Source organism: Zonotrichia leucophrys, chromosome 1, assembly GCF_028769735.1.
Source record: "Zonotrichia leucophrys gambelii isolate GWCS_2022_RI chromosome 1, RI_Zleu_2.0, whole genome shotgun sequence".
In the NCBI taxonomy this organism is placed as follows: Eukaryota; Metazoa; Chordata; class Aves; order Passeriformes; family Passerellidae; genus Zonotrichia; species Zonotrichia leucophrys.
This window is the reverse complement of record NC_088169.1, coordinates 35,209,313-35,221,237: the sequence shown is the minus strand read 5'-3', so window position 1 is coordinate 35,221,237 and position 11,925 is coordinate 35,209,313. Positions and strand designations below refer to the sequence as shown.

General features: G+C 40.3%; 1 protein-coding gene across 1 annotated transcript in view; it reads left to right on the top strand.

Moving 5' to 3' along the window:
- The first annotated feature begins 423 nt into the window (after positions 1–423).
- The window catches only part of P2RY8 (P2Y receptor family member 8), a 30,548-nt gene continuing 19,046 nt past the window's right edge, over positions 424–11,925 (top strand). Inside the window, exons 1-2 of the mRNA XM_064716321.1 lie at positions 424–473; positions 3,958–4,043. The gene's annotated coding sequence lies outside the window, so the exon portion shown is untranslated. The remainder of the gene's footprint in view (positions 474–3,957; positions 4,044–11,925) is intronic.

Below are 11,925 nucleotides of genomic sequence, written 5' to 3'. Positions count from 1 at the left end.
AATGGATGCCACTCCTTCAAACAAACTCGGTTTTTACCTTGCTCTCTTGGGCACCACAACACTGAATTCATGATGAGAATGTTGCTCCACTGCTCTAAACCTATTCTGTAAATGAGAGCTGGGAGGTTAAGCCATTACTCTAGGTCATTTTAGCATTTCATTACATAGGTGTCACTCAACAGTAAATTGTACTTTGTCACAGTTATGCAGCAGTTCTTCTCTTTCACAGAGGTGATCAGAGTCTTCTCCTCAGTCCACCTGCATTTTCTCAGTGTGAAACATCATGTGTAGAGCAAAGCATTCTGCAAACTGCAGTGGAACTGTGCTTGAAAGACTTTGAAGTAAGGAAGGAGTTAATAGTTTCAAAATAGTCATTTCCTGAGTCTGGTTGGATGAGTAAAAACTTTCAACTATTTCTATTTCTTCGGTGTCATTTAAGAGGCTTTCAAGGTGCACTGTACTTCTCAGCCCAGGTAAGGAGTACAGCTTTTCACTTCTTGATTGTTTATTCATAATAGTTTTTCAGAGGAGCCAGACTCAGTCAAGACTGATTTTTCTCCCTCCTATTATTTACATCTGAAGTGAGAATGAAGTTCATTGCAATTCAAGAAGTACATGTGTCTCTTATGCCAGATGACTGTGAGCTGTAGAAATAAATGTAGAACTGTATGGCTTAATAATGGAGCAAATATAGTTAAGAAATTATGCTGCACATATTTAGAAGTCAGAATTATTACAGCAAATACTGCAGTAAAAGAGAAAGAAAATGCATCACAAATTTTAAGGAGTTCACTCTGCAGGAACCACTAAGAAAATAAGGGGTTCTCAGATACAGTTTGCTTTAGTGAGGAGAGTAGTAAAAATCATAGTTTTCAACTCTGATTTTAAAAAGAGGAAGAATGAGCTTCTACATATTGGGGACAGAAGAGAAAAAATCAAACCCAGATAGTTTTGTACCAATTTTAGTTGTAAATCTGGAGCTGATATCTAGCTTTAGCTATTGCAGAGTCATGTACTGTACTCATCCTGAGACCGCTCCGGCAGTTTGCAGCAGCCCAACACACACACACAAGTGACTGTGGAACAATATCATAAAATGATACAATTTCATCAGGGTCTTTTGATGCATAAAAGCTGAACTCAGACAGACAGGCACCAGAAGAAAGTTCCACAAGAGAGTGCACTTTAGCACATGGCATTTGTTGCTTCTTAATAGACAAGCAGAGGGATTATTTGTGTGAAAACCTTTTTATTTTGTTTAATAGTTCAGAAACGAGTATAAAATAGTCATCTGTGGGGAAGTTATTGTAATAATATGCTGTCATTGTGTCACCATACAGAAAGGGAAATTGTATGTGCCATGCTGATCCCTGAGTAAAATCATACACTGGTATGGCATTTGTGGGTTTTTTTAAAGACTCAGGGGTTTTTTTGCATTTGCAGGTTTTTAAGTCTTTGCTTGTTATCAGTTTTAATGTTTGGATGTTGACTCCTTGAATGTTTGGTGTGAACGCTTTCTGGATTTTATGCATAGTAGTCAGGCGAATCTAGTTAGGACTTTTAGCAGCATTGGTTTGATTCAGACACAAAATTTCCATCCCTGTTGGGACTTAATTCCTAAATAATTTCCACTTTACTTGTGAAACTGCTGATAGAGTAGCAATTGGACTTGTGTAATGAATTTCACGCTCAACAGACCCAATGATCCACGTGAAGTTTTGTCACTGCATCTACAGATGGGGACTTAATATGAATCTCAGCTGGTGCTAGACTTGTGCCCTGGTTTTTGCAGCTGCCCTGTGCAGGCAATCTGATCAAGAGCCCCAGTCTTCCCTTGCGAACAGCTGTGTCAGTTTAGAAACAACCAGAGAGCATGTCCCCCTTCTGCTAGGGAAGAGGCTATGGCAGGGGTAGAAGCACTTGCATCAGCCTGAGTCTTAGTTGGAACATCAGTGCTAAGCAATTTGCTGTTCCTTGGGGGTCTGTATGGCCTTAGTTGGTAAATTCTTGCAGCCTGTGCCATGGTTTTCTAAAGGAAAGGTGGCTGAGGTGTGCCTACAGTTCTGCAGTCACGTTTCCCAGTTACTGAATAGGCACAGCTCAAGGGAAAGTGCTCAGCAGCTTTGTGTGGGAAGAGCAAAGAGAACCCAGGCATTCCCTGTCACCAACCAGCATCCTACTCACTGCTTGTGTGTTCACCTTCTGTCTTACAGCGTGGGTTTGCGTTCAACTCAGATGCATCTGCCCATGCAGATAATTAGGCTTTCACTGATGACTGTTAGTGCAGAAAAGGCCAGCTCAGGTGATTTGAAATGTTTGCTCTCGGTGCCCTCTTTCAGCATCAGTATCTTTGTTTGATGTGGGAGAAGGGTGCACTCCTCTGTCGGAGGGTGCAGCATGTTATGTGCAGTGGTTACGTGTAACAGCACTGAAAACAAACAGCAGAAAGGTGATTCATTGTATGGCAGCTTTGGTCTGCCACAGTAACTGCTGTTCTGGTCAAGCGGCAAGAAGGGAGAGACCCAGACACAACTCAGCCACAACAATTTGCTTTGTGGTAGACTCCCCTGCCCTGCTCAGAAATGAAGGCACAACAAGACTGTCACCACGTGTCTAAAATACGTGCTGGTGTTGTGCACTTGTATTGCCACTTACAAACTTCACATTTGCACAATTTCCAGGTAAAAACTCATTTTGAAACAGAAGTTCAGGGAGGTTCGCTGCTGACAACTAATGTTTGCAAAGCTTTCAGTTGGACAGAAGGGAGGTTTCCTTATCAGGCATATTTATTGACACTGGTTCCATGCTCTTCACAGCATGAAAAAGGAGCTTGAAAATGTAGCTCTCCTCTGAAAAGTGACATTACAGAAATGCATTACAGTTTGGACCTTGACTACTGCCTCCAGAATTCCTGGATGAAATGAGCTCTATTTATAATTAAATGTCTGTGGGATTGTTGTTTTGGCTTGATTATTCTTACTGACAGCTCTCAAATGGGAAAGTCAAGCTGGTGTTCCTCTTGGGCTTACTATTTATAGACAGGAAATCTGAGAGGGACTCAGCCTGAGAGTTAAGGTTGTTACTTAAAATAGGTTTTAAATGGGTAATATAATCCAATTTTTGTCGAAATTTAGTTGCTAATCAATCAGAAATATCCCACAGGATTAATTTTCTGCATCTCTGAACCAGATAATGTCAGTTTGATCCAGTCTCTTTTCCTATATTTTTGATTGGAAGCCTTCTATCCTTACCAAAATTTTCCATTGTTAATCTTATTTTTCAGTGTTGATGAATATTTAACTAAAGCTAAATATCAGAGAAAGAGAGAGAAAATTCTTTGTATGCTTCATGCAACAGCTCAATAATTAAATACTGGGTTTTAGCTGTCATTGATATCGTAACAGAGAGATTCTCCATTTTTGCACAAGACTGTTGAGGGTTTAAGAGTTGCTCAGGCTGGGGCCAAGGATCTGTAAGTTTGGTCAACGAGAGCTGCACATGTTTGTCATATTTTCACACTACTGCATGAAAAAATCAGGCTCAGCAGCTGGTGAATTGAAAATCCTTGCTTGCCCAACTGCTGACTAAATCTTAAAATAAGAACAGAAATTACACCTTGCTATGGTTATGAAGAAGCAGCTAGGGATCCTTACTTTGAGATACCCTGCACCTGATTCACATCTGCACAAATGAGAAGGGAAAATAGCAAACCAAGAAGTATGTGCTCTTTTATCTTCTCTTCATCTTTAGATGTCTATATTCTGAAGCATTAGTAGTCCTGCACAGGTATGTTTTACAGCTAGTGAACCATATTTTTAAGGCTGTGAAAGAAAATAGAAAATATTATCAGTGCTTGTCACTGTCACTGTTTGTAATTACCTTGAGATATGTCCTCTTCTTCTTTATTTTTTTTCTTTTTTTTTCCTTAAAAGATTTCTTGTTTGTTCCTTTCTGCAGATCTTACTCATAGAGGAAATCTGATCTGCTGCAGCACGGAAACATCAGCAGTGAGATGGCGAGACAAATTCCTTAGGGAGCTGCTTGTAAGTCTGGTCAACATTTAAGATGAAAAGTTTTGCATTTTCTTTGGCAGGATGTTGCATGCAGAGTTTAGCTGTATGAGGCAATTGCTGAGGCAATAAGGGAATATTCAGGAACACAAGCTTTGAGTAGGTGAGTAAGCACAAAGGCAGAAATAATCTTGTTAGGATTTTTTCTTTCTTCCCTGCCTCCTCACCTTCTAAAAACATGATTGGTCTTTGAGACTCACTAAATCATGAACAATTGAAATCCTGGTCTCCAGAATCCTGAATTCAGTGTGCACACTGAATAGACGCCACTTTAGGGCTACAATCGTTCAGCAGTCGAAAGCTGTGAGAGTCGAAAGCCTTTTGTACTTTTGTTGCTTCACCTTGAGAGAGTCAAGCAGTGCAGGGATCAAAGGGAAATCCCCCTGAAACACAGGCAGTGGTGAGAGATAGGGTGGGAAACTGTGGATAAGTCAGCAGTGAAATGGTGAGGATGAGACCAAAGGAAGGAAAACTGGTAGTACAAACTTGGGGTCGATGAGGACAGAGGGTGGGATCTGGAGAGCAGTTAACAGGAGGAAGAGAGACTTTGGGTTACATGCTGATCATGATCAAAGTGGATTTGTAGAGGACAGCAAGGTGTGATTCTTTCAGGTCTTTCCCCCAAATACTCTGGAGAAACCCCTGAAATATCCAGGTCTCAGAAACATAGAAGTAAATCTTGGAGGCAGCACAGGTGTGCCCGCACCCTCTAGTGGGTTACAGAAAATTATTTTACCCAGCAGAAAATTACATTACACAGAATATGCTTTTACCCAGCAGTAACTTTCCACTTCATTTGCTAGGACCAGTCATATCCTGATGTTTAGCATATTTGACACACATGTAATAACTGTTTTCAGCCTCTATAACATGATGGCTGCATCCAAAGTTCTTTTTCTGGGATGGTCTTTTGTCTGTCATAGCTCCTGAACTATACAAGAAGTTGATTGTGGCTCAGAGTTGTTTGAGGCAGCATTAGCTGATGTGAGACAAAACCATGCCAGAACTGTAACAGCCCAGCAGTTGAATTTTGTGATCTGAGCACTGTTTTGACAGTGTTAAATTTACTAATATTGACATGCTTTACATGTAGTAAAATCTTCCTTGTGCAGGTTGTATACTCCTCAGAGTCCTAAGGGTAAATATTACAGAATAATAATGCAGCACAAAAAAAAATCAATGAACAACCTGTTTAGTGGGAGACCATTTCCTGTCTCATTGCTCAGCTCTCATCTACTTGCTGCTGGAGGACATATTCTGACTGAGATGTAGAACTACAGGAAAAAGCAAACCGGCTTTGTGATTTTAGTGACTGTGTAATGTTCTGGGAAATATGATTCTGCCACTAATTCTGCCTGGGAGAGGATGCTGATAAAAGCTTTTGTGATGGTCACAAAAAGGGCACCTTTTTAAGAAAAGGATACGTGTGAAATGCCTGAAATGGAGCTAGGATGGAACTTCAGAGCTTCAGCTCTGAACAGGGAAAATTCTGATGCAGCCTCTGACTTCTGGGGAATTATACCATAGTAGTTGCTTCTTCTAACACAAGATAGCAGTATTTAAGATACTTAGAGAGAAAAATAGAGAAGATATCCATTAGCAATTATAAGAACAAATGGATTTTGGCAGATCTGAGAAAGCTGGTCCGGTGCCACCAAGGAGAACGCTTAAAGAATGTCAGTGAAACTGTTTCTTCTTTACATATGCAGGTACTTGCTTTTAAAAAGGTCAAAGAGTAGGAAATAGTGTAACTCCTCTTCTAGAGCATGCTCCTAGGAGAAAGAGTGTGCACATTCAACTCTGTTCTTTGGAAAGTATTTAAAGTCTTATCCACCTCCCTCCTAGGTAGTGTGCTAAACCTATGGACTGGGCAGAATTGCACCCAGCCAGCAGAAGCTGGAACAGCAAGCAAAAGAGGATAAAAGAGGCCAGAAGCCTGAAATACCATTCAGCTGGAAGGCTAAAGATCTTATCTCTAGTCTTGTCTTCAGAGACAGTTTCACAGTAATCACTGGATAACTCCAAAGGCCAAACTAAAGCTAGATTCCAGGCCATGTGCACTTACTTGATGGCTGCCTTTAGAATCTCTTGCCCTCCTTCATGGTGTTTTCATCTTTTCCTGAGCTGTTGTTAATAATTTTCTAGTGTGCATCTCTGATGTGAAAGATGGGTGGTAACCAGAAGCTTTGTGGCTAAAGCAATCTCCACCTCAGAAAATCTAACTCCCATGGTCAGACTTGGAGGGCAGCTTAAGGCATCTATTTGCTGAAATTAACCACTGCATTATTGTTCAGACAGGGAAGGGAAGCGTTTTTCTTCTATCAACCATCTTAAAAAATTGTAGTAAATTATATTTGGGGCCCAGAAAGAGAAGGCAACAGAGAATTTTAACAGAAGGAACTTTGGCAAAGAGGTTCAAGGTCTCCCTATATGTTTCCTGTGAGAGTATGATGTGTGAGAATTACTATTTTTACCCCCAAATTTTCATGTTTTTATGGCTTATTCTCTGTCCTCACCAGATGATCTATATGTGTGGCATGTGAAGTGTGCTGACTTAACACTGTTCCTTATAATTTTTCTGACTATTACAGATCCCATTCTGAGACACCAAGGCCTTCACTGGTGCCTTCATCCTTCCACCCATGTGATGCTTATCTTACAGAGCTTGAAAGTCTGTTTCAAGGGGTTAAGCTTTCAGAAACAGGCACCAACTCTGAGTTCCTAATTTTCAAATGCTTATTAAAAGATATCTGAATCTGACTTGCAGAGAGTACTGAGTACTCAAAAATCCAGGTATGGTCAATAGAAATGCAGTTTTGAAACAGTAACATTTTATTTAATGCCAAATGCTCTTAGAAATCAGGTCCTGCTCCTAGAAATCAGGCCCTTCATTCCTCACATTCCTCTTTGTAATATGGGGTTAAAAAATACTTATATTAGAGGAAGGCTGCAAATAAGAAATTTGTAGGTGTTTCTGAAGCACTTTGATGCTATAACACTGGATGTCATAAAAATGCCCAAAAATAGTTTATTTAGTATTTAGGACAAGAATTTGAACGGTGCATTTTACATAGGGCGTCATTTATTGAACAATCAGGAGAAAAAATTTTCTGATAGGGTCTTTGGAAAATTGCTGGGAAGGCATTGGTTCCAACAGAAATCAAGTGGAAAAAGGCAAGCTTAAACATGTCCATTTTCAAGCTTGTGACCTGTAGAGATTTTGGCAACTGATTGAGTTCAGTTAGAGATAGAGAATCTTGGCTGATTTCCTGTCTTCAGCCTGTTGACTTACACCACTTCACTAGTAGGATCATTCAGCTAAAAAGCAACCAGGGGAACCTGCTGGTGAAATTCTGGCTCTCAAGATCTTCAGTTGTTTATTTATTCAGGCTGCCAGAACAGTAACCTTCCTGAGATGAATGGGCATTGTGAGCATATCAACATGGAAGGAAAAGGCATGACATTTTCATAAGGGACTTCTCTTCCCCTCAGTCACGTCTCTGCAAAACTGCTGATCTCAGTTACACAGTGTTTAAATCCTCAGTGCACAGATCAGAGCTGCTGGGGTCTTTACAAATACATAGTTAGTCAAAAAGTTTGCAACCTATCCATGACTGCAGCTAACAGAAGCTCGCTGCTAGCGCATGAATGTGAGACTGAGTTAAACCAGAAGCAAGATAAACACTGCCTTGCACATTGCATACATCTCCTTATCAGCCTGATTTGTGACCTAAATCTGTATATCCCTGTCACAGAAAATCACTGGAACCCAGTCTTTCACATGAAGATGCGCCTTCTTGATCACCCATTTTTCCCATGGGGCATAAATATGTCTTTAACACCTCTAAGAGAATGAAGAATGAAGTTTCCTGTTAGGTGTTTGGCATTTGCAAGCTCAGCAATTCTCAGCAGTGCAGATACATAATCTTAAAATCTTTATCCAGTGCTGGTGGATAAAATAGCCTCACAAACTCATCACTGAGGTTTTTCATGGTGAAATGCATGTTAAATGTTTGACATTTAAAACCATATATAGTTGTGAGAAAAAAATTTGAGCTTTTTAAATGAAATGTTTTCTACCAACACCTCTTCTCTGAGAAACAGGGCATGGCACAGTTTTACGTGTTATAGTAAGCTGATAGGTTTGCTCAACTCACATGTCTGTTCTGGTAATGTTTGTGGGTTGAGTACATAATTATCCCCTCATGAGAGGGGAAGAGATCAGAGACAGTACCTATATCATTAACAAATATGATTGATCTACCTTAGGCTTGGAGATGTTTACACTGAGTCGGGTAGATTCTCAGCACTTCCCAGTTTTTGTTGCTGCAGTACTACAAAAAACAACTGCAAACTCTCCCAGCAGTGCCTGGGAATCACTTTGATAAATGTGGAGCACCAGCATGTGGAAAGACTTTTGCTGTGTCAGTTAGCAGGGGAGAGCAGAGAGAGAAAGGAATCAATCATATTAGAGAAAAATCAGTTCCTTCGGTTGTGCCTGTTTTTCTGACTGCTTCAACTTGTGTTTGGGCCTACTGTAGTCATGAGTGTAGAAGGAAAAAGAGGTGGTCAGAAACAGAATCCTTTAGGTTGGAGAAGACCCTCAAAGTCATCAAGTCCAACCCTGAACCCAGCACTGCCAAGTCTGCCACTAAGCCATGTCCTGAAGTGTCACATCCACACATCTTTTAATTACCTCCAGGAATGGTGACTCCACTATTTCCCTGGGCAGCCTGTTCCAATGCCTGGCAACCCTTTCTGTGAAGGAATTTTCCTATTATTCAGTCTAAATCTCCCCTGGGTTTACAGGCCAACCTGAGTCCATTTCCTTTTTTCCTGCAGTTGTTACCTGGGAGAAGAGAGGAACCCCCACCCCGCTCCAACCTCCTTTCAGGTGCTTGTAGAAAGTGATAAGGTCTCCTCTTTCCTTCAGACTCAACACGCCCAGCACCCCCAGCTGTTCTTGTGCTCCAGGCTCCATTGTCCTTCTCTGTACATTCTCCAGCACCTCAATGTCCTTCTTGCTGTAAAGGGCCACAAAACTGAAAATCTTTGCCATATTCAAAAGTGCTCATGGTCACCTGGCGATTTGACTTTCTCAAGTTTGAAATTAAAACCTCAGTGTTGCAGCTTGCCATTTCCAACAATTTTGTTGTTCACACTAATGTTCTACAGGAGCTGTAAATGCTCCCTTGCCCATACCTGCGACAGCAGAGTAAAAAAGTTCACGCTCTCCATGTATCATCAGCGTAAACTTTTCTAGTAAATTCAAAGGAAATCAGAAGGGGTATGTTCACAAAGAACCAGCCAGAAATTTAAAGTGTGCCAGATATTAGAAATAAAGCCATGCTTATATATTAAAAATATTTTGGTGTCCAGCTATGGGCCTAAGAGGACTGAATGCTAGATGCTTTCACTTCCTTCAATGAAGGATAAATATATGGTTCATTCATAAACTAGGTCTGTCACATGTTGGGTCAAGCAGGATTTGGTGCAAGATTTGCAGACTGATATTTGTATCCACAAGAAATACTTTTGTCTAGGATGAAACAATGATACTGCCCTGCAAGGGGAGATAACACCAACATGTGTGGATCCAGTGGCTCTGTAAACAGTAGAAAACACTGGTCTATTTTCTTACTATGACTTACAGTGAAATAATATATAATGAATATTATCCTTATTGCCATTGCACACATCTGCAAACTTCTCCTGAGTTATTATGGCCATTACACACAGAAAACCATATGCAGTTGCACTAATCAGGGAAAGGAGCTAAAAAAAATTAGGTGGAATAATAAATGTCTGAATTCCAGGCTTTCATCCAGCCAATTCACATTTTTTGAGAAAAAAGAGAGAGGAGAAATATAGGCTCATGTATATAGGCCAAAGATCCTTTTCAAACAAAGCTGGACAGCAGCTGGGCTCAGTGGCTCTCTGGGTTTTATTTACATTCTTGCTTCTATGCTAAGGATAAAGTGAACAAGTGTGTGATACCTGTTCTGGCTGACAGTTGCCCAGGTCATTCCCATCTGGATTGTCCTGTATTACATCCTTCCCCTACAGATGAGGCTACATGCTCACCCACAGGCTTCATTTGTCTGGTAAGAAAGTGTACTGAAATATCAGTGTTTCACTTCTAAGTCCAAGCAGCCCAGTTGCTATTCTGGGAATAGCATTCATGGACTGACTCAGAGAAAGAATTGCCTGGCCCAGCATCTCAGTGTAGGTTCTCTCTGTTATCTCTGGTGTGCTCCACTGAGCCCTTGCCCTCAGCTTCCATTTCTGCAGCGCAGTGTCACTGTGCCCCTTCACTTTCTTCTGGGAGGGAGACAATAGGTTCAGGCTGAGCTTTCTGCATGAACATTATTGTCTCAGTGCTCTCCTCCAGAGAAATGTGCTGTAGAGACTTGTGGGGGCTTATTTCCTTTTTTCAGATCTGAGCCAAAGCTTAAGTCTCTTGATGTGTGGCCATCAAAGGCATCAAAGATAAATAACTCACAGTAGTTCTGGTAAATAAATATCTTGCAGACTGTCTTACTGTTTCATGCTCAGATTTAAATGGGATTATACAGAAGGAGAAGGTTAAGCTTGCAGTAATTAAACTTCTAAATGGTTTCGAACATCAAAATGAAATGTTTTCAATTTTATCTACTTATTTTATATTTATTTTATTCACATTTATTTCACTTATGAAATTAATTAGTTCTCAACCATCCTTAATCTAGATCCTTTCCACAACAACTCACAGTGGTGAGAAATTATGTCAGATTTTGGCAAGGCCCTACATACAGACAATTGCAAATGGCAGCACTTTTTTGAATACATCTGCAACATGCCTTATGCATTAATTTTTTTATATGTTAGGGCAACAAAGATTGTGCTGCTGCTGAATTACTACTGTTGACCATGATAAATGATAAGAGTATTTCCCCAGTGGAGAAACAGCCAAATATGGTACAATTTTTTAAAAGCCAACAGAGCATTCTCAGATCAGAGTTACAGAGTATGTCAATGCTGTTTGCAAATCAGTTTGTATATATCTTTTTGACACTGACAGTCTCGGTGTCCTTTGTGGTAAACATCACGAAGGGTTTTAATGTGCTTGTTCTGTTTTATATACTTTTGATCCACTCATTCTTAAATTAAATAACTAGATAGAAAAAAATTGTGCTACTCTACACTGAAATGGGTTGGAAACCAGCCTCTCTTCTCCTTATTAGAAATAATCCCTTCACTTCATGTTTCGGTCTGGTGGGTAAGAAAACTGCTTGGGTTTTTTTGGCTAAAAGTGTGGTGTTTCCAATTCTGAAGTTCTCATTGTAGTTTCCACTAGTTATGAACACCCACATCCCCAGGAAAAAAAAATAAAAACACCTAGTTTGGGGTTCTTCTGTGTTGTTTATACACCGTTTAAAATGTTATCAAGTATTTCTTAACCTTTCTCTTTGCTTAAAAGCAGATTGTTTCAACCACTACTTCCTTATTTTTCCTCCCTTCCTCTTAACTCTTTAATAGAGGACCTCTACATGTGCTTTTCTTCTTCATTTCCAGTCTATGAATAAATTGATCTGTGCATCCTGCCAACCAACTGGGATTATGAAAGCCAAGCAAACTTTAGGGTAGCTTTTCGTCAGAACAGCAAGATAGAGTTGAAGAGTTTGCTGGGAGTGGGGGGAGAGGTGGTGTCAGTCTTTCACCACTGAAAAACTTGTCGTTTTCCCATTCATCCTTCTGACAGTTTTATTTTGACAGCCTGCATCACAGATAGCATCATAGTGTCACCACACAATGCTGAAAATGACTTGATCATCTGCTGCTTTCCTCAAACCTTGTCCTTCACAGTGATGTACCC